Source organism: Miscanthus floridulus, chromosome 9 (assembly GCF_019320115.1).
Source record: "Miscanthus floridulus cultivar M001 chromosome 9, ASM1932011v1, whole genome shotgun sequence".
NCBI classification, from domain to species: domain Eukaryota; kingdom Viridiplantae; phylum Streptophyta; class Magnoliopsida; order Poales; family Poaceae; genus Miscanthus; species Miscanthus floridulus.
This window is the reverse complement of record NC_089588.1, coordinates 127,577,228-127,600,997: the sequence shown is the minus strand read 5'-3', so window position 1 is coordinate 127,600,997 and position 23,770 is coordinate 127,577,228. Positions and strand designations below refer to the sequence as shown.

General features: G+C 44.9%; 1 long non-coding RNA gene and 1 pseudogene across 1 annotated transcript; both read left to right on the top strand.

Moving 5' to 3' along the window:
• LOC136482931 (protein NUCLEAR FUSION DEFECTIVE 4-like) overlaps nt 1–21,719 on the top strand; it is a 59,874-nt pseudogene extending 38,155 nt beyond the window's left edge.
• Nucleotides 8,821–9,767, top strand: LOC136482932 (uncharacterized). Its single transcript, XR_010765249.1, has 3 exons — nt 8,821–8,956; nt 9,046–9,522; nt 9,615–9,767. It is a non-coding gene; the product is annotated as an uncharacterized lncRNA (long non-coding RNA).
• Nucleotides 21,720–23,770: the final 2,051 nt, after the last annotated feature.

The following is a 23,770-nucleotide window of genomic DNA, read 5'->3' as shown; positions in this document are numbered from 1 at the left end:
AAAAGTGTTGAACGTACAGCGTCTTCCCCACGGATGGCGCCAACTGTCGGTGCAGAAAGTGACCAACTAGTGAATATTTGTAGTTTTGTCGTACTTTGTGATCGGAGGTAGCCTAGCACTCAATGGCACAGGGTTTATCCTGGTTCAGGCAACGTGCCCTACGTCCAGTTTGAGTCAGTCGGTGACTTTATTCCTGAGCCTAGGTGCTCGAAGTTTGCAGTGGGGTCACAAACGAGAAGTAGAAAGATGGGGTGTACAAGAGGTTCGGTCGACTCCGGTCGGAAGGGCCGAGAGCGACAGGAGCTTCGCTATGAGCTAAGTGTTCAAGCGTGTGCTTGAGGTCCGAACCTGGTGGTTCTGTGGTTGTGAGCTAGTGAACTTGATCGATCTAATGAATCTGGAATCACTTGGATGAACTTGAATCAATTGAGTTTCTTGGGAGAGAGTGCATCCCCTTTTATAGATGAAGGGGAGGGCTTTACAAGTGAGAGGTAGAGAGTACGTATGCTTCTAAACCTTGTTGCCCATGCCGGCAGGTACAGGATGATGGTAGGCGTCTACAACACTGTTGGATGTCGGAAGCACGTGGGAGGTTACGTCGTCTTGTTTGGGTATGGCAGATGTCGGTATCTGCTATATTGTTGATGCCCAGAGGCATGTGAGGGGTTTCACCATGTTCACTCGGTACGGTAAATGCCGGCGCCCACAACACTGTCGATGCCCGGTGGCATGTGGGGGGGGCTTACATATGGGAGTTAATGGCGCCCACAATACTGTAGAGGAAAATGTCGGCGCCTACAACACTGTTTGTGTAAAGGCGGTTGCAGAGTACTGTTCCTGTAGGTGTACAGGGTATGGTCCCTGGTATCGTGGTTTGACTTGTGCGCCTTGCCTTGCTTTTCTCCGTCTGTTCCCTGGTCCTTTCCGAGCGGGCGTCCCTGGTCGGTAGGTCCTAGTCGGCTCTGGTTGCGCTAGTTGGAGAAAAGTAGTGAGCAGGGTCTTTGCATACCCCGGTCGGAGACGTGGGGTTGGAGTCAGAAGTAGTGCTCTTTCCAGGCCTTTCGGTCGGAGAAGCCGTCCAGAGGCGGGCTTGAGACCGAAGCGAGCGCTCTGGTCGGAGAGGTGGGACGGAGTCGGAAAGTAGGTGTCGTTCCTCCTCAGCCGGGCCTTCCAGTCGGTGATTGGATCGCCCTTCTGGCCTGTCGTTCTGATACTTGGGCCGGCCCAAGAGTTGCATGTTGTCTGCTTGGGCCGAGCCTTTGCGGGGAAGCCGGTCCACGAGGGACCCCGGGTTTATGAACCCGACAGGTAGAGATGGATTCCTATGGTTTTAGGGTCTTTGGTAAGATAAACTCTACTTCTACTTGCTCACTTCGGGCACCGGCTTACACCTGGTCTGCCAGACGCCTCTGGCCTTTAGCTCTACGCCGAAACCGAACGTGGGGGATTACAAGGGAAACCTACCGCCTACCCCTCAACCAAGGGGAATGAGACACATGAAGGTAGCCTCTAGCCTGGACACCACGTCTACGCTATCGACTACTACTCTAGCGTTGATCAGGGTTATCCGCTCTATCAGGGCCCTCTACTAGAGTATCTGTTACAAGAACGAACGACGAACCCGCAAGCAAATAAGAGTAAGCTTAACTAATCAAAAGACTTTCTACCATAAGTATCACGAACACTTAGCGGACGAATCCGTTGAGGTATTGTAGGGTCGAAACTGAACGAAGACATAAATAAAAATAATAATATGCACAAAGACACATGCACACCTATTTTAGAACCACATATTTCATTAATTCTTTCTTGAATATACAAAATACATGATCAACAAAAAATGTATTCTTCCGTCTTCAGCATCATGCTTGAGGAGAGGTCTGACTTGTAGAAAATTGCGTAGTTCGCCGATTCCCGGGGCCTGTTAGGCGCGTCCGGTTAATTACATCCGCAAGACGAGCTTGCAGAAAACCTCCGATTAAGCTGCGCTTTATGGTCGTCAAATATTCGATTGATCGTCATGAGCCATATGCGATATATGGCGTAGTAATTATGGGTGGCTTTATGTCGCCGAAGCTCGATCGTCACATCGCCATCGCCACGTCGGAGTAAACGGAATAGTTGATAATGAAGGGTGTGACTTTCGCCTGCCCAGTCATGTACACCAGCCTTTATTAACACGGACGTGTGTGAGTTGTCTTTGAATCGTCGGTGCCCAGCAACGTGTGTTCGATCCCATTAATTGGGACGTGTCGATGGAATTGTGACCTCGCCTCATCAGCACTTGGCCATGATTTCGTCTAACCTCGTCGGTACTAGACGTGTAGTGAACGATTATATAGTAGTACATCTGCAACAATTAGCGGTACAAGTAGTACTTGGACGATGCTTGCTCATGAGATCAAATCGACAGCCTCTATAGCGAGACGAGGTGTTCATGACTTTTCTCTTCATCGCGACGAGTTTCTACCCGTGGAGGCAGATTATCAATTCACCGAGCTCGGTGAGGGCAATCCTTCGCTGTAATTACCAACACAATGAGTTGGGAATGTAATCTCCATCAAATACTTTGGCAGCCTCTCGGCGTCAAAAGCATTAGTGTTGACACATAATTTCGTCCCATGCCGAGGACACACGCAGCAAGCCGGAAGGGTTCGCTCGATGGAGCAGATCCGCCTAGCTTCAGCGCAGGGGTAGTCGATCCTGCGCAATCCTCCCGAGGCGTGCCAATCAATTTGACCCTGCAATTGACAAGGAGAGAAAGTTCATCAGTAATTATGGGCGGAACTTACCGGTGTTGCCAGACAGTTCCGAAAGTACGGCTGTGAGAGCCGATATAGAAGGAAATCGGCTAAATAGCCGATCCCAGTATATTCATGAGAATAAGTGCTAACTGCAGTAAACCAGTGTCATCCTTTTTGAGCTGCATAACCCCATGTTATCTTGTTAAGTACGGGAAGTACTTACGCTTGTTTATTTTCTTTATTTGGATAAAAATCCCGGATGGGTAACAGATGACAACGGGTATGAGGAATTTCCTGAGGATTATTAGGCTTGTGGTCAACCAGTTGACCTTCCCTATGATGGAGTTCCACGAGAGAGTTATCTTTTTATATTCCGCTGTGTGATGTAAGACTGAGTTATATTATTAATCTTGATGTAAGAGACACCGTGATGATACTTTATGTAATTTGTCAGCTTGTGTATGTGACTGATCCCTGGACACACACGAGTTTTGTGCATTCAATTTTATCCTTAAAATTGGGTGTGACAGGCCCAAACACGCCCATCTTCGGTGGGTTGCCTCCCATGAGTTTTGTGTCTTGGCCCATTGGGGTTTGGCGTGGAGTTGAGGTGATTTGCTTTGGTTATGGGCTTATTCTCCACTTGTTTGGGCCCTGATTCTTCTGGTGATTGGGCATCTCTCCTTTGTGCTTGCGTAAACAGGTATTTATGCTTTGTTCCTTTCCACATTCTTAGCCCTTTATGTGTATTTTCACAAATGCCCTCCTGCAAATGATGAATCGTCAAAACTCGTGGAATTGGTTAGTTATTAGTCCTAATCCTAAGTCTGGTGTTCATATGAATTCATTTTATGTGAGTGTTGGCGGTTATTTTTAGGACTTAAGGACCCCCAACATGCCATCAAAATACTAGGGAGAGGCAGTCACAACAGCTGTTTATCTGCTGAACAGATCTCCAACAAAGAGTGTGCAAGATAAAACTCAATATGAAGCATTGGCATGGCAAGAAACCACGATTTGATCATTTGAGAGTAAAGAAGATTGGGCCTGGTGTTGGGAAGCAGTCAGACAGATCCACAAAAATTGTTCTGTTAGGCTATGAAGCAGGAACAAAAAGCTATCGGCTCCTAGATCCTTCCATAGAGAAATTGCATCAGTCGAGATGTGGTGTTTGAAGAGGAGGGGGCATGGAACTGGAACACCAGTGACAGCAATCAGTCAGCTAAAACATTTACAGTTGGGTCTGCAGCTTTGCACTTCGTTTGTTCACGACGCACATCGGCACACGCACGTACGTGTATACACTTGGCGCACCATGGTGTTCGCATTCGTGGCCGCCAGCAGTGGCGTGGCGACGGAGGTGCTGACAACGGCGCGGTTCGCCCGACAGGTGCTATCCGGGCGATGGTACATGCTGTTGGCGTGCTTGCTGATCCTGTCGGCGTCGGGCGCGACGGACGCGTTCCGCATCTACTCCTGGGCGCTCAAGTCGGCTCTGGGCTACGACCAGCACGCCGTCACCACGCTCGCCGTCTTCAAGGACCTAGGCAGCAACGTGGGTGTCCCCGTGGGGCTGCTCAGCGAGGTGGCCCCGTCGTAGGCCGTCTCGCCGTCGGCGCCGCCATGAACCTCGCTGGCTACCTCATGGTCTACCTCTCCCTCGCGCCCCGGTCGCACCGAGCGACCGCCGCCGCCGTCGCTCTAGCTCATGTGCGCCTACGTCTGCGCGGGCGCCAACTCGCCGGCACCGGCGCACTGGTGACGTGCGTCAGGAACATCCCCGAGGCCCGTGGCACCGTGCTCGGCCTGCTCAAGGGCTACGTCAGCCTCAGCAACGCCATCCTCGCACAGATCTACCTCGCCCTCTACGGCGGCCGCGACGCCCAGTCACTCGTCCTGCTCATCGCCTGGCTCCCCGCCGCCATTGTTAGCTTGAATAAGTTAGTTTTAACCTTGATGTAATCTCGTTGGAACTATTGTTTTTACGCTTTCAGTAGTTTGTATTAGATGGCCTCGAATTGCGGGTGGCTGGTGCTGTGCCTAGCTCACGTCGTGACAGCAAGGTGGGTCTCCCCGTCACGACGTCGCGCAGCGCATGCCCATGGTCATCGATCCGGTAAAGCAGGATATCGTGGAGCTCGTCATGCGGCGGGGTGGTCGGGCATCAAGCCCATGTATCCGTCTATGGAATGCAATGGAAACGTTTACAGTTGAGTATCAGGATACTGTAGCTGGTCCGACAATAGATGAACCGGTTGATTCAGGCTCAAATAGTGGTAGTCCAGTGGCAGGTGCTGCACCACCACACTCACCACAGTCTCCTACAACACCTGTGTCACCACAGACCCAATCCTAAAGCGCTGGCGCAGCCTCAGCTGTGAATGGCGGTCCACATTCAGAAAATTCAGAAAATACAGATGGGGTACCTCTGAGGTATCGGTCACTATCTGATCTATTTGACTCAACAGAAGAGATACATGACTTTGAGTACAGTGGGCTATGTTTACTCGCAGCTGATGAACCAGTGAGTGTGGAGAGTGCCTTGAATGAACATTGTTGGAGAGAGGCCATGAATTCAGAACTTCAGCCCATTGAAGATAATAACACCTGGTTTTGGTCAGACTTGCCAAATGGTCATCAGGCTATAGGACTGAAATGGGTGTTTAAAGTGAAGAGGGATGCAACAGGAAATGTAGTGAAGCACAAAGCAAGGCTTGTAGCAAAAGGATATGCTCAGAAAGAGGGGGTGGATTTTGATGAGGTGTTTGCACCTGTGGCCAGACTAGAGACTGTGAGGGTTTTGCTAGCTTTGGCAGCACATGGAAATTGGGAGGTACACCATATGGATGTGAAATCAGCATTCTTGAATGGAGATCTCCAAGAAGTGGTATATGTGAAACAGCCACCTGGTTTCCAAAACTCAGAAACGGCAAGGAAAGTGTTGAAGCTGAACAAGGCATTATATGGGCTCAAACAAGCTCCCAGAGCTTGGAATATATGCTAGATTGGACTCAGAGTTAGTCTCTTTGGGGTTCAGTGAGTGCAAGGTGGAGCATGCTGTTTACAGAAAAGGAGCTGGTGACTCTCTGCTGGTGGTGGGAGTGTATGTGGATGACCTGATCATTTGTGGGCCCTGTGTGAGTAAAATTACTGAATTCAAACAGCAAATGATGCAGACATTCAGCATGAGTGATTTAGGATTGCTTAGCTATTATTTGGGCATGGAGGTCAGACAAGAAGAAAAAGCAATCACAATCTGTCAGAGATCTTATGCAGCAAAGATAGTGGAGCAATGTCAGATGACTAGTTGCAATCCCATAGGTACACCAATGGAACAACAAATTAAGCTCACCACTGCAAAAGTAGGAACTGAGACAGATGTAATTCGGTACAGGAGCATAATTGGGAGCCAAAGATACCTAGTCAACACTAGACCTGACTTGTCATTTGCGGTTGGGCTGGTTAGCAGGTTCATGGAAGCCCAGGGAAGGAGCATTGGTCTGCAGTGAAAAGGATTGTCAGATACATTGCAGGAACACTTGGCTATGGTGTTAAGCTCAAGAAGGGAGATGGAGCTGAACTGTCTTTGCTAGGATACACAGACAGTGACTGTTTTGGAGACTTGGTTCACAGGAAGAGTACCTCTGGCATTCTGTTCTTCCTGGGCATGAATCCAGTGACATGGTCATCTCAAAAGCAGAAAGTTGTGGCCCTATAATCATGTGAGGCTGAATATGTTGCTGCAGCTCTTGGAGCCAGCCAAGGTGTGTGGCTTAGTATGCTGATTGCTGATATAACCAAAGAAACTGCTCAGAAGTTCAGGTTGATGGTGGATAACATGTCAGCAATAGAGCTAAGCAAGAACCCAGTGTATCATGATAGAAGCAAGCACATTGATACTGTCGACAAAATCTAGTCAGCAGTCTACCGAGTGTTATACCCACGGTAGTAGATGATCGGTGGAGGTGCGCGTAATAGGAATCGGATGGTGACACTACTAGAGAATAGACTTTAGAACAATGTCCCAATTTGGCATTAGCCTCGGCATTTTTTGCCTCCGGGACTAAAGGACCCTTTAGTCCCGGTTCGTAATACCAACCGGGACTAAAGGTCCCTGCCCAACGGTCGTCCGCGGGGCAGGGATCTTTAGTCCCGGCTGGTATTACCAACCGGGACTAAATACCTTTAGTCCCGGTTGGTAATACCAGCCGGGACTAAATCTTTTAGTCCCGATTTGGGTGATGCCCCGGGAATAAAGATTAATCTTTAGTCCCGGTTTGGCCCCCTAACCGGGACTAATTATCCCGGCCTATAATCCAGCTCATTTCTTCCTCCCCGAGCCCGAGCCATTCCATTCAAACTCACTGCCTCTGTTCTTCAGCTTGCTGTTGTTCTTGCTCTCTCCCCCTCCATTGGTGTTGCTCTTCGATTTTGGAGGTAACAAACTTAATCCTCTTATGTTTTATTAGTAGCTTGTCTCATTTTGCGATGTAGATGCATGTGTAACTTTATATGTTGGACTTTATTATGATTTTATATGTCATTTTTAGCTCAAAATCACATGATGATTTGCATATATGTTTGGATAAACAAAAGTTAAATTAGTTCATCAAAATCACGCCCCGCTCGTCCTCGCTGGAGCACGCGCCATCCTCGTCCCCGGCGACTTACGTGATCTTAGAATTAATTTTTCCATGAAATGAAAAACTTAGAAAATAGTTAGAAAATTGTAGAAAATCCGTACTAGTTGAACTTGCGGACCGTGTTCAGCTCGGCCAATATGTTCTCTGCCGAGCGGTAACGGACGTCAAGGAGGAGCTTTGATTCTACGAGGGAGAGCGGCAACGGTCGTGGAAGACCGTGTTCCCTTTCTCGTAGAATCGGAGCTCTTCCTTGGCCAAGTACGGTGCCGTCCGGTGGAGAAATGCTGGCCGAGATGATCACGTAAGCAAGGTCAACTAGTACGGATGGTTATTTATTGAAACATGTTTTTGAGCTATAATTTGATGGATATTTGATAACTTCAGACCTACAAATGTCATCTACAAATGTTTACTATCCTCGGCAACCTAAACGCCCGCGAGCTCGCCGATATCGAGCAGGTCACTTAGAATTTTTTTTCCATGAAATGAAATACTTAGAAATCATGCCTTTTATTTTTTAGAATTAATTTTTCCATGAAATGAAAAACTTAGAAAATAGTTAGAAAATTATAGAAAATTCGTACTAGTTGAACTTGCGGACCGTGTTCAGCTCGGTAAGCATGTTCTCTACCGAGCGGTAACGGACGTCAAGGAGGAGCTTTGATTCTACGAGGGAGAGCGACAACGGTCGTGGAAGACCGTATTCCCTTCCTCGTAGAATCGGAGCTCTTCCTTGGCCAAGTACGGTGCCGTCCGGTGGAGAAATGCTTGCCGAGATGATCACGTAAGCAATGTCAACTAGTACGGATGGTTATTTATTGAAACATGTTTTTGAGCTATAATTTGATGGATATTTGATAACTTCAGACCTACAAATGTCATCTACAAATGTTACTATCCTCGGCAACCTAAACGCCCGCGAGCTCGCCGATATCGAGCAGGTCACTTAAATTATTTTTTCCATAAAATGAAATACTTAGAAATCATGCCTTTTATTTTTTAGAATTAAATTTTCCATGAAATGAAAAACTTAGAAAATAGTTAGAAAATTATAGAAAATCCGTACTAGTTGAACTTGCGGACCGTGTTCATCTCGGCGAGCATGTTCTCTGCCGAGCGGTAACGGACGTCAAGGAGGAGCTTTGATTCTACGAGGGAGAGCGGCAACGGTCGTGGAAGACCGTGTTCCCTTCCTCGTAGAATCGGAGCTCTTCCTTGGCCAAGTACGGTGCCGTCCTGTGGAGAAATGCTCGCCAGAGATGATCACGTAAGCAAGGTCAACTAGTACGGATGGTTATTTATTGAAACATGTGAAATCCAGTACTAGTTTTGTTTAAATATATCATTTTAGAAAATGTGAAATTTACACTAGTTTGCAAAAATAAGTATAGAAAGTAGATGACAACTGGTACCAGATCCTCGGCCTTTCGTTCGGTTGCGAAACGACTGAGGCCAGAACTCCCTCTCATTATCTGCGGCAAGTGTAAGCAGAAGATTGTGATGGAGTACCGAGTCAAGAGACAGGGACCCAACAAGGGTCGTGTTTTCTACAAGTGCCCGGATCACGATGTAAGTTTCTTACGCATTTTATTATTATGGCTAATTGACATGCTTTTCTTGAATATTTTTGACTAAATATTTTTTGGCTTTAATTTCAGTGGGAGGGCAATGGATGCGATGGTTGGTACTGGGAGGAAGATTATGCTACATACGTGCAGAATTTGGGTGCGCTTGAGGTAGCGGCTGCTGATGATGAGGCAGTGAGACAGCAGGAGAAGCTTATTGATATTCAACAGAAGAATGATTTGTCTGTTTTAGTTGCGTACGATCACGAAATAATTATGTTACTGAAGTGCATTGTAGTTTTAGTTTGTTTAGTGATAGTTGGGATTGCTTACGTTGTAGCCAGGCTTAGTTAATTAATCAACCGTGTGTGTGTCATCTATGTTGTGTAATAAAATACTTAATTATGTTCAAGGTTTTCATAATTTGTCGTGTAATGCAGATTATGTCACGCCATTGGATGTACAATGCCGATCGCCGCTCCCAAGACTTTATTGAGGGCGTGCACTATTTCTTAGGTGTGGCCGAGGCAAATAAGCGGGATGGTTTCATGTGCTGTCCATGTGCCATATGTAAGAATTTAAAGGAATATTCAAGCTCAATGAGTCTTCATTCACATTTGCTTAAGTCAGGTTTCATGTCAAACTATATATGTTGGACTAAGCATGGAGAAAGCGAGGTCATGATGGAAGAAGGTGAAGGAGAAGATTTAGACATTGATGACATTATTGCTCAGTATGGTGCCTTTGATGGTACTACAATGGGGAGAGATGAAGAAGAGGTAGCGGCAGAAGATGATCTCGGTGATGCTCTTGGCGATGCCATTCGTGATGCACAACAAGAATGCGAAAGTGAAAAAGAGAAAGTTAAGTTCGAGTGCATGCTTGAGGATCATAGGAAGTTGCTATACCCGACGGCCGAAGAGGGGCAAAAAAAGCTGGGTACAACACTGGAATTGCTACAGTGGAAGGCAAAGAATGGTGTATCCGACAAGGCATTTAGGAATTTATTGAACCTCATAAAGAAGATGCTTTCGAAGCCAAATGAATTGCCCACCACTACGTACGAAGCAAAAAAGGTTGTCTGCCCTTTGGGATTAAAAATCCAGAAGATACATGCATGTCCTAATGACTGCATCCTCTACCATGGCAATGAATACGAGAATTTGGATGAATGCCCGGTATGTAAAGCAGCGCGGTATAAGATCAGGCACGATGATCCTGGTGACGTCGAGGGTGAACAACGTCCTAGAAAGAAAATCCCTGCCAAGATTATGTGGTATGCTCCTATAATACCACGCTTAAAACGTTTGTTCAGAAATAAAGACCATGCAAAGTTGTTGCGGTGGCATAAAGAAGACCGTAAGGTAGACAATATGCTGAGACACCCAGTTGATGGGTCCCAGTGGAGAGCGATAGACAGGGAATTTCCAGAGTTTGCAAATGAGGCTAGAAACTTAAGGTTCGCCTTAAGTACAGATGGTATGAATCCTTTTGGGGAGCAGAGCACTAGTCATAGCACTTGGCCAGTTACTCTATGTATCTACAACCTTCCTCCATGGTTATGCATGAAGCGGAAGTTCATTATGATGCCGATCCTCATCCAAGGTCTGAGGCAACCTGGCAACGACATTGATGTCTATCTGAAGCCATTAGTTGAAGAACTTCTAGTTTTATGGAACAAACCAGGTGTACGTGTCTAGGATGAGTACAAACAAGAACACTTTGACCTACGAGCAATGTTGTTCATAACAATCAATGATTGGCCTGCTTTAAGTAATCTTTCAGGTCAGACAAACAAAGGATATAATGCATGCACACATTGTTTTGATGACCTTGACAGTATATATTTGAAAAGATGTCGAAAGGTCGTGTACCTTGGCCATCGTCGATTCCTTCCTTTGAATCACCAAGTAAGAAAGAAAGGTAAGCATTTTAAAGGTAAGCCAGACCACCAGAAGAAGCCACATAACCGAACCGGAGAAGATGTACTCGCAATGGTCAAGGATGTGAAAGTAGTATTTGGAAAGGGACAAGGGAGCGAATCTGTTCCCAAAGATGCTAAGGGACACGCACCTATGTGGAAGAAGAAGTCCATCTTTTGGGAGCTACCCTATTGGCAAGTCCTAGAGGTCCGCAACGCAATCGACGTGATGCACCTGACAAAGAATCTTTGTGTGAACCTGTTAGGATTCATGGGTGTGTACGGGAAGCCAAAGGATTCACTTGAAGCACGCCAAGGACTTGCAGGGCATGAAAGAACGAGACAACCTTCATCCAGAGAAGACAGATGATGGACGTCATTACTTAAGTCCTGCTAGCTACACGCTTAGCAAAGAAGAGAGGGACAGCATGTTCGAATGTCTAAGCAGCATCAAGGTCCCATCGGGATTCTCCTCCAATATAAAGGGTATAATAAATGTGCCAGAGAAGAAATTCCTAAACTTAAAGTCCCACGACTGCCACGTGCTTATGACGCAATTGCTTCCAGTTGCTTTAAGAGGAATTCTACCTCCACATGTACGTCTAGCCACCGTGAAGCTATGTGCATTCCTCAATGCAATTTCTCAGAAGGCAATCAATCCAGTGGAACTAGCTACTCTACAGAATGATGTGGTTCAATGTCTTGTCAGCTTTGAGTTGGTGTTCCCTCCATCCTTCTTTAATATCATGACACACCTCCTAGTTCATTTGGTGAAGGAGATTAGTATTCTTGGACCTGTGTTCTTACATAACATGTTCCCCTTCGAGAGGTTTATGGGAGTCTTGAAGAAATATGTGAAAGTCCGTTCTAAGCCTGAAGGAATCATCGCCCAGGGCTATGGAACAGAGGAGGTCATTGAGTTCTATGTTGACTTTATTCCTGACCTTGCCCCGATTGGCGTTCCCGAATCGCGACACGAGGGGAGACTCAGTGGTAAAGGAACTTTAGGGAAGAAAACTTATATTGGCATGGAAGACGATTATTTCAATAAAGCACACTACACAGTTCTTCAGAACTCGTCGTTGGTGCATCCGTACATCGAGATACATAAGGAGTTCTTACGATCCAAGTTTCCAGGGAAGACTGAAGCTTGGATTAGGCGTCAGCACATGGAAAGTTTCAGTGGTTGGTTGCGAAAAGAATGTCAAGGCGATGACAATATTGATGAGCAACTGTATTTGTTGGCTAGGCAACCATCATGGCATATCCTCACGTACCAATGGTATGAGATAAATGGGAATACATTTTACACAGTTGCCCAAGATAAAAGGAGCACCAATCAAAATAGTGGTGTTCGCATAGATGGCACAGATCCAAATGGGAGTATACAAACATATTATGGCCGCATAGAAGATATATGGGAACTAGACTACGCACCTAATTTTAAAGTCCCTTTGTTCCGGTGCCAATGGGTGAAGCTGACCGAAGGAGGGGTAACACTCGACAAAGAGTATGGAATGACAACAGTGGACCTCAACAATATTGGGTACAAAGACGAACCATTCGTCCTTGCTGCCGATGTGAGTCAGATGTTCTATGTGAAAGACATGTCTACAAAATCAAAGAGAGGAAAAAACGAAGACATCAACTCAATGATCAATGAGCCAAAGCGCCACATAGTTCTTTCTGGGAAAATAAATATAGTGGGAATTGAAGACAAGTCAGACATGTCAGAAGATTATGAAAGAAATGTCCGAATTCCACCCTTCATAGTGAAGAAAGATCCAAGCATCATGTTAAATGATGAAGACACTCCATGGTTACGACAAGATCATAACCAAGGGTCATACGTCAAGAAAAAATTCACTGTTGTGCCCGCATGATACAACGATGCAAATCCTAGATTGTCTCCAATTGAAAAGTTTTGAATACCAAGTTTGTTCAGCTCATCAAGATATACAATCCTTATATAGGCCATTTTTTCATTTGAGAAAGTTTGAACAAAATGTAGTTCAAATTTCACAAGTGTGTGACATAGTTTTAGAAAGTCTATATGAGAATCAAGAATTTGTGACTAGTGTTTGATAAAACTTTCTCAAATGGGAAAATGAGCTATGTAACAATTGTAGATCTTGCTGAGATGATCAAACTTGGTATTCAGAGATTTTTCATCTGAGGTCATTTAGTGTCTCATTTGAGCAAGTTTGACCAAGTCAAATTTGGTCAAATGAAAAAACAACACTTTGACTCTAGTATTCTAAACTCTAAATGACTTCAAATTGAAAAGTTTTGAGTACCAAGTTTGTTAAAATCATCAAGATCTACAATTGTTGTTTTGGTCAACTTTCCATTTGAGATAGTTTGGACGGTTCAAATTTGTGATTTTTAAATTTCGACGCATACAAACTAGTTTTCGGAACCCTAGATTGTCTCCAATTGAAAAGTTTTGAATACCAAGTTTGTTCAGCTCATCAAGATATACAATCCTTATATAGGCCATTTTTTCATTTGAGAAAGTTTGAACAAAATGTAGTTCAAATTTCACTAAGTAGTGTGACATAGTTTTAGAAAGTCTATATGAGAATCAAGAATTTGTGACTAGTGTTTGATAAAACTTTCTCAAATGGAAAAATGAGCTATGTAACAATTGTAGATCTTGCTGAGATGATCAAACTTGGTATTCAGAGATTTTTCATCTGAGGTCATTTAGTGTCTCATTTGAGCAGCTCATCAAGATCTACAATCCTTAATGAAAAAACAACACTTTGGCGGGCTGCAAAAATTTCAGGACTTCAGTCCCGGCCCAGGCCAGGAACCGGGACTAAAGGGTGGGCGGAATTGCCCGCCCAAAAATACCTTTAGTCCTGACTGGTAACACCAACCGGGACTAAAGATCCTTTAGTCCCGGCTGGTAAGCCGAGCCGGGACTAAAGGGTTGGACCTTTAGTCCCTGGTTCGGTTTACCAGCCGGGACTAAAGGATCTTTAGTCCCGGTTGGTGTTACAAGCCGGGACTAAAGGGTCTCGGCCTATATATATCGACCGGTTCATCTTCTACTTTTCGATCTACAACGTCGATCTCGTCGTCTCTGCTGCACCCGCGCCGCCGTCGTCGTCTACCCCCGCCCGGCCTCGATCGTCGTCTCTGCCGCGCCCGCGCCGCCGTCGTCGTCGAGCCCCGCCCGGCGGCCGTCGAGTCTCCGCCGTACGTCGTCCTCGCGCGGCTCTGCTCGGCCCCGTGGCCAGCCAGCACGCCCAGCCGCCATGCAGGCCATCCATAGCCTGTTTTAGATAGTTTTTTAGATACTTTTTAGATAGTTTTTTTAGATAGTTTTTTTAGGTAGTGTTTGATATATATGTTAGATTTAAATGTATTAAAATTTAATTAGTAGTTTATTCTTAGTTTTTAGATAGTTTTTGATATATGTTAATTAGATTTAAATGTATTAAAATTTAATTAGTACTTTATTTAGATAGTTTTTTTAGATAGTTTTTATTATAGTTTTTGATATATTTAGTAATTATTCTATCTCTCTCTCTATATGTGTTAGATTTAATTTTGATTTAGTAAAATTCTATCTATGTATATATGTTAGGTTTAATTAGATTTAGTAATTAATTCTATCTAGAGATTCTATATGTATACATATATATGTACTTAATTATTTCTATGTGTATATATACATGTACTTAATTATTTCCATGTGTTGAGAGAGAGAGAAAATTGTATCTAGAGAGACATTCTATGTGTTATCACATGCATATCTAGAGATATATACATATGCACTTATTCTATGTGTTGAGAGAGAGAGAGAAAATTGTATCATTCTATATGTATATATACATGTACTTATTTCCATGTTTTTTGGATCGAAAGTGTTTTTTATTCGATTCCAAAGCCTATACCTTATTATTGTTTATCCTTATGAAATATTATGTGTTATTATATTTAATTGGATTTAGTAATTCTATATGTGTTATCACATGTACTTATGTTATGTGCCATAGTAATTCTATCTATGTGTTATCTTGAAGATACAAATGGCTGCTCCGGATGATAACTTGAATGATGACATAATGGCGAATATTATCAACGCCGGCACCAATGTGGATGTAGATGACACGAGTCAGTACTTTGCTGATTATGATGATATCCTGAATATGCCGGTGGTTGAAGATCAACAAATTGTCGCGCAAAAAAATACTGGCGAGGTATATTCGATTATCTATCATCTCTTATAGATGCATGCGTACGTATATTTGTTGTTAATCGTTGTGTTTCTACTCATGTAGCCGGTCTCTGGATCTACATCAACCACCGGCAAGAGTAGGAAAGTCCGAGGGCCAAAAAAGCCATTAGAGGGCCGTTTCAGTAATATCAGAATTCGACACCGACACCGGCAAACCATTGGGACCACATGCTCAGACATATGTCAATCAATGTGGGTTCATTGTAAGGGATAGGATCCCAGTTAGTGCTCATGAATGGAAGCAGAAGATATCCGCTCCTAATGTTAGTTTTGTATCTGATCGTGACAAGAACCTAGCTTGGAGAGATATCACTCAGCATTTCACATTACAAGCAGATGATGCTTTGAAGGAGCTAGTGAGGGATTGGACAATGAAGAAGATGGCAACATTGTTCCAGAGTTGGAAGAAGACATTGTATAAAAAGTTTATCTTGAAGAATGAAACGCTGAATTTCAATGCTAAGGCGTTTGTCAAGTTGGAGTCCCATTGGGATGACTTCGTACAATACAAGACATCTCAAGAGAGTGAGGAACGTGTGATGAGGAATCAGCAGAATGCCCGACAGAAGCAATACCATCATCGCATGGGATCAGGTGGTTATAGGAGTGCTATTCCCAAGTGGCAGAACCTAGAAGCAGAGATTACTGCCAAGGGAATCATACCTGAAACAATAGAGAAGAACTGGCCTCAACGCGCGAAGAATTGGTTCTACGCTCATGGGGGGAAGCCTAGACCCAGACACTGGCAAGCTAATTTTCGGCCAAAAAATTGAGAGAGCAACACAGAGACTAGCTCGTGCTAGGGAAGAAGCTGATAGTGGTGTTTTCAAGCCCAACAGAGAAAAGGATGAATTGACATATGCCCTAGAGAATCCCGAACACGGTGGTCGAACAAGAGGCTATGTGGCGGTTCCGTGGCTACAAGCATTCCCAGCAGACAGGGATACCTACAGAAGCCGCCAGAGAAAGAAGGATGAGGAGGCAGACCGAATCCGTGTATTGGAGCAATTTGTTAATGAGTCATGACAAGCATTGCTTGAATCACGTGAACGAGAAAAATCTCTTGAGGCAAGAATGCAGGAGGAGATCAAGAGGCAAGTGCAGCTAGCAATGAGTCAAATGCAATCGACGTCGGGAGTCACCATTAGCCCCGTTGGTCAGATGAAAAGCAGTTGTGCTTCCACGGAGCTGCCAGTTATTCAAGGTGATGCTGGGTTGCGCTTCCCTGTTGATGACATTACCGAGCCTCTAACAACATGTGAGCTGCACATTCCAGATGGTAATAATGCATCAATCATGGTGGCTGTCGGGGTTGTATCTCCAATAGACCGAACGAAGACACCAAGAATCCATGGGTCAGTTATTCAACCTGGATATGCTAGCGTCTCGGTCGATAGAGTGCTCAAAGGTTACAGCAATGTTCCTCTTGACATTGAAGGCGGTGATGGGGAGAAGACACTAGGAGAAGCAGAGAAGACATTTATTCAATGGCGCAAACGCTTCATCATCATTCCTGGGGCGCCACCGCTTCCCCTACCTCACCCTAGGTACGAATGATAGTGAATGAAATATTATTTTTCCATTAATTTTATATTGGCTTCAAAAATAATTGACCACAACTTGTTTTTGTAGCAGGGTCTCCCCCCAGCCTAGCCCAATCATTCATTCCCCATCTCATCACAGCGTCGCGGGGGGCGAGACGACTTCATCCCCACGGCGATCTCCAACTCCTACACCGGCCCCATCGCCTCCACAACGATCTCCAACTCCTACACCGGCCCCACCGCCTCCACAACGATCTCCAACGCCTCCACGCCGGACTCCAACACCGGCCTCATCGCCTCCACGCCGGTCTCCAACACCGCCCCCACCACCTCCACAGCGACGCACTACAAAGACGTCTAAGGTCCCGGCGGCAAAGAAGACCCAAAAAAAGAGTTATTTCTCAAGAAATACTTCCTGAAAAGACTGATGAGCAAATAGCAGCTGAAGAAGGCAAAAAAGTGAAAGATTTTTTTATAGATATCCAAAAGCAGAGACAAGCGAAGCTTAAGGAGAAGTCGTACTTTTACATACCACGAGATCAGCTGAGGCAGAAGGTCGAAGCTCACAAGAAAAAGATGCTTGAAGTTCGTAAGCCACCGCCACTATCAGACTATGACCGCTCCCTCATGAAGTCACATGATGCACATAAGAAAAGGAAAAGAGCATCAGGGAAGGATGTCCCACAGCTCGGACAACAGAAGCAACCAATGCAAAATCTTGTTGTTGCTAATCAATATGGTTCCAACATAGAAGTCTATCGACCAGACAACTCTGGAGAAGTGTCGGTTCAAGACCTTAATGATTTTTTTGAACAAACTGGTTTAACCTTGGATCAAGTGACGGGCAAAGCTCCAATCCAGAACCTGGAAGTTGATACCTGGAAGACTTATAAATTTGGCAAAAGTCTGTACAACCCTGCGGCTCTGAATGAATTGGGTACTGCAAATGTACTTGCTCAACAAGTGGTACATGCAGGCGTGTGGCAGGGGTGAGCAGTGGATCTTTGTCAGATTTAGAGACCATCATTACTTCCGTGGAGATGACATCTTACATATTAGTTTCGAAGAATTGCATCAACTATTCCACTTGGACGCTCTGGACAAATCAATCATTAGCTCCTTTTGTTTGTAAGTGATTCTTACTTTTATTTAATAAACTCACTTCCATGCGTACGTGTATATAATTATCCTCACATGTAACTTATATTTATATACAGATTCCAGATGTCAGAGCTCCAAAGAATACAAGACACCAGTGTTGGCTTCATTGATCCTTATATCGTATTCAAAACCTATATTATTGTCAAGGAGCACTGGGTATCTGAAGCACAGACGAATATCATGAAGTTCTTCGTGAAGCAGCACGACAAGACAACAATACTTTTCCCGTACAACTTTGAGTAAGTGTTAATAATAATGTAGTCTACACATTTTATGTAATATCAATACAACTTATATGCATGTACGTGTGTGTATAAACCAATGCAGGTTTCACTGGATACTCATTGTCATTGAGTTAAACTCAAGTCAGTTAGTAATCTTGGACTCATTGAGAAAAGAGCGAGCACTATACCAAGATATGATAGACATTATCCAGGGGTAATTTCGATCTCTCGCGCACAACTATTATTGAATAGACTTTGCCATAATTTATTAACGATCGTACATTATTGGTCGCACAGGGTTTGGAAAGAGTTTATTCGGCAACACCGCAAGGATTGCAAGGCACCACTTAATGTAGTTGAAATACCAGTAAGTTGTACTATATATACTTCCCCACGTGTTTAATTACTATATCGTACTTCAATTTACGTGTGAGATGATGAGAATAATCTTCTTCTCGTACAGTGGTGTTTGCGGCAGGAACCAGGTAATAACTTGTGTGGATACTACGTTTGTGAATTTATCACTGCATACATAAGAAGAACTCCTGAAGATGTCCTCAGAGTACGTATATATCAATTTTTTATTTATTTTTAAATGAATATATATATATATATATTAATACTTTTCCTTTTATTTCAAATGCAAGACTGAATGGTTGAAACGAAGGGTCATGCAAAAAGACCATCTGAAAGCAGTTCAAGAGTCAATAGCAGGATATCTTCTAGAAAAAGTGCTAAATCCCAACGGCGAGTTCTACTTTGATCTAAGGAACTAATGATGTAAATTAAATGTTTATTGATATCGTTATTTTCGAGAACAAGATTATGAAAGTGTTGTATATATACATATATATCTATAATATATATAGTTTCATACTTTATTCGAATATAATAATGCTCGAGATGAGAATTAGATGTAATTATATGCGTGCGTGTATTTATATTAGCAACGTAGAATATGTACATAAAAACATATTATATATTAAACAAATATGTGTAACTGAACTGAAAACAAATTAAACAAAAAAAAGAAAAAGAAAAGGAACCTTTAGTCCCGGTTGGGGTTACCAACCGGGACTAAAGGGTGCGGCCAGGTTTGCTCGGCTGGAGGACCTTTAGTCCCGGTTGGTAACACCAACCGGGAATAAAGGTCCCTCTTTAGTCCCGGCTCGATGACTCGGGACTGAAGGTTCCACCTTTAGTCCCGGGATCGTTGTCCCGGCGCGGTAACCGGGACTAAAGGCCGTTACTGCCCGAGGACAACAAGTCCATTCTGTAGTAGTGTGACACAAGCGCAGGGACATCGATTTAGACAGGTTCAGGCTGTCTGATCGACGTAATACCCTACGTCATGTGTCTTGTATTATGAGGCGAGATGATATGAGATGTTTTTTAGGGGGGTCCCTACCCGCCTTATATAGTTGGAGGGTAGGGTTACAGGTCGATTAGATCTAGATCTATTCGGCTATATGGTAAGTATTTACAAGGAATACGATATCCAACATATCCGAACATATCCTTCTTTATCTTTAAGATCACTTCCTAAAATTGTGTGGTACACGCCGAGCAGTGTCTTGCACCACACGTCTTGATCTTGTGGGCTGGACCGTCTCTGGTGGTGCGGCCCATGTCCATTGCCGTGGGGTTATACCCCCACAGATACTCGCTATCACTACATCCGTGACTGCATTGAGAGAGGCGTGGTTGATGTAGATCACGTGGGGACTAAAGATCAGCTGGCGAACATCCTGACAAAGCCCTTGAGTAGGATCAGATTCGTGGAGCTAAGATCAAGACTGGGCGTCGTTCAAGTCCAATAAGATTAAGGGGGTGATTTGTTAGCTTGAATAAGTTAGTTTAAACCTTGATGTAATCTCGTTGGAACTATTGTTTTTACGTTTTCAGTAGTTTGTATTAGATGGCGTAGAATTGCGGGTGGCTGGTGCTGTGCCTAGCTCACGCCGTGACCGCCAGGTGGGTCTCCCCGTCGTGACATCGCGCTGCGCATTCCCACGGTCATCGATCCGGTAAAGCAGGAGATCGTGGAGCTCGTCATGCGGCGGGGTGGTCGGGTTTCAAGGCTTCAAGCCCATGTATCCGTCTATGTAATGCAATGAAAACGTCCCAGAAAAGCTGCGGCAGTTGCGCAGTCCATTTCCTCGTGTTCATCCACTTTCGTGTGTGTGTTCCAGAGCTTGTGCTCTCGCTGCGGTGACCGCGCTCCGGCTCCGCCGTTCCGCGTGTTCCTCGTCACCGTCCGCGTCATGCCTCCGGATCATCACCGGCCGAAGAGGAGCACGAGCAGCCGTGCCGGAGACGGCGACGTGTTCCTCTGCTTGCTCTACATCTCCGTCGCGCTCGCCACGTACATCCTCGACATGATCGTCGTGCAGAGGCAGGCCAGCTTCTCGCGCGCCGCCTACGCCGCGTCGGCAACCGGGCTCCTCGTCCTGCTCTTCCTCCCCCTCGCCGTCGTCGTCAGGCAAGAGTACCGGATCAAAAAGGAGGTCGAGGACACTCCGAGTCACGCGCCCGCCGTGATGGTGACGGTCGTTGAGAAATCCACCGCCATGCCATTGGCCGAGCCAGCGAGCACCACTACTACCGATACGCCACCGGCTTCCTCTTGCCTGGGCTCCTTCTTGCGGCACACGTTCAGCCCGCCGGAGGACGGCGTGGACGACTCCATCCCGCAGGCGCTGGGGCAGATCGGGCTGTCGCTGGGCTACCCGCCCAAGAGCGTGGACGCCTTCGTCTCCCTCATCAGCGTGTGGAACTACGCCGGCCGCGTCACCGCCGGGTACGCCTCCGAGGCGCTCCTGTCGCGGTACGGGTTCCCGCGGCCGCTGGCGCTCACGCTCGTCCTCCTTGCGTCCTGCGCCGGGCACCTCCTCATCGCCTTCGGCGTCCCGGGCGCGCTCTACGCAGCGTCGGTGCTCATCGGCTTCTGCTTCGGTGCGCAGTGGCCGCTGATGTACGCCGTCATCTCCGAGCTGTTAGGGCTCAGGCGCTACCCCACGCTCTACAACCTGGGCGCCGTCGCCAGCCCCGTCGGCGCCTACGTGCTCAACGTGCGCGTCGCCGGCCGGCTCTACGACGCCGAGGCTGCGAGGCAGCACGGCGGTGGGTCGCTGGGCGCCGCCGCTGGGGACAAGGCTTGCTTCGGTGCGGAGTGCTTCCGGACGTCGTTCCTCGTCATCACGGCCGCCACGGTGGGCGGCGCGCTCGTGTCGCTAGCTGGTGCTCGTGTGGAGGACCAGGGACTTCTACAGGGGTGACATATACGCCAAGTTCAGGGACGGAGTGGTGGTGAAGGAGTCGCTGGCTGATGGTGGCCCGTCGGCGGCGGAGCAGCGGCCGAGCGAGGAGGGCAGTTGAGGTAGAGTGAACGGAGGTCAATGAGATAACTAGTGTTTGTGTTGACTATGTCAAAGCTACAATGCCACAAATTTTGTTCAAATGGTTGAATTCCGTTTAAAAGACTAGAACCTAGTAAAATATTGCAATTTAGGCATGATCAAGACATCATCACCTGATTTGTTTAGAGTATATGTAAATGTCATATAGATTTCTAAAGTCTGAAAATATATTTTTGGATCTTTGAAGTTAGTTTGGGTCTCATCTAGGTACAAACGGACGTTTCCCAAATCCGGTAGCTGATGTGGCATTGCTGACTCGGCGCTTACAAGGATGTGACATATGGACCGAAATGTCAGCGAAAAGGCTCAATCTTAGAAAAATCGTATCTGTTTCACATGACCTCGGGCGAAAATGATTCTTATATAAAAATGGTAGCCCTCGATGAGATCTATAACTTTCTAGTTTTAAGTTTTTTTCATTTAACATCATTAAGCTGGTGAAAAAATATTATAAAATTTCAATAACATATTAATCGCGTACAAACTTGAAGTTGTAGCACTCGACCAGATCTACAACTATAAAGTTTTGAATTTTGTCATTTAATATCATTAAGGTTGTCAAAAAATAATGTAAAGTTTCATCGGCATATTAATTACGTACTAGTGCTTTCATATCTTTCTTGTATGTGGTTGGAAAAGATACTTTTATATGAAAATTATAGTGCTCGATGAGATCTAAAACTTCAAGTTTCACTTATTTGGTTGGCTTTCTGCCTTTTGCCTGTAGGAGCACTTTTCATAAGCCCAACCAAACAAAGCCTCGGCACTTCAACCCGAAGGATGACATTCTCACAGATTTCAAATCTAAAAGTTGGGTTGAACCACTTTGTGCTGGTAAAGACTATTTTTTCCCATAGATGAAACCAAGTGATACTTAATCATGATTTTGGGAGAGTTCCACATAAAAGTTGTTTTTAGAAATAAGGGGAATAGCTTTGTGGGTTCTAATTGCTACTGCCTCTTCATTTGAAATTATAAGTCGTTCTAACTTTTCTAGATACATTGTATAATCTATGTGTCTAGATATAGTGTATATCTAGATGCATATCAAAAGCTACGTATCTAGAAAAGTCAGAACAGCTTAGAATTTGAAATGAAGGCATTAGTTATGAAGCCAAACAAAGATGATCTCAAAGAAGCCTTACTAGGATTGTTCAAGTGTGCAACATAGACCGAGATTTAAATATTATAAGGAAACCAAGAGAGAAGAATAATGATATATATAATTACAGGTAACCTTGCATTTATAGTATGGATTTGAGAGAATTAGATCTCTTTGGCCGTCGCCTTGTGCTAATTCTCTAAGGATCTGTTTGGTAGAGATCTACTTCTTAATTCTTCGATGGAGTGATTCTAGTTGATTCCTACGTGAGAACGGGGTGGGGAGCATACAAGAGTTGATTTTACAGTGATTCTGGTGGGTTTTGAATAGGGAGCAGTGATGATCGGGTTTTTTTTAGCTCCTAGCTTACAGTGTAAATAGAAATTTGACTTTTGTCTGCTCCCCATGAACCTATGTGAGATTTTGTTGTTTGCCTATGAGGGGTGATTCTCATGGAGAATATGCTTCAAGGGGCCTTGCCAAGCGCCCCATAAATACATAAGCCTTTGAAAGGTCGTATAGAGTTTTAGTAATCACAATATGGGAGCAAAACTTCCCATTATCAATAGTTCACATAGTCCAAGCATTAACAAGAGATATTTCATATCATACCATGTAAGCATTGGGAATTACAATTTGAGCTTTGTTGGTTGCAAAGGGATGGATTCTACGACCAAACAACACCTAAATTATCTTCGATCCATCTCTTTATGTAAATACCTTAGATTGCCGGAAGCAGCGGCGAAGCGAGTGAGGAGGGCAATGAGATGACTAGTGTTTGTGTTGACTGGGTCAAAGGTTGACGAAGTGAGGTGACGTAAAAAATCAGTTTCAGTTCCGGATTTTCCTCGGCAAGTACTAACAATGCCACAAAATTTCTTCAAATGGTCGAATTTCGTTTGAAAGACCAGAACCTTATGTAGTCAACATGTTGATGAGGCCAAATTTAAATATGATCAAGACGTCATACCTGATTTGTTTACAGCCACACTACTGGAGTACTAGACGAAGTGTTAACTATAAATGCAACTTGAGCTGATTTTTTTTTTTTTTTTTTTTTTTGAGCAGATGCAACTTGAGCTGATAGTTGCAACCGCAGGGGGGATCCGGGTTCAGCCCATGTCCAGGCCCACGACATGTTGGCCCAATTTGAGGGCCTAGACCAGCACGTCGACATGTCCAACAGTCCAGGCCGGTA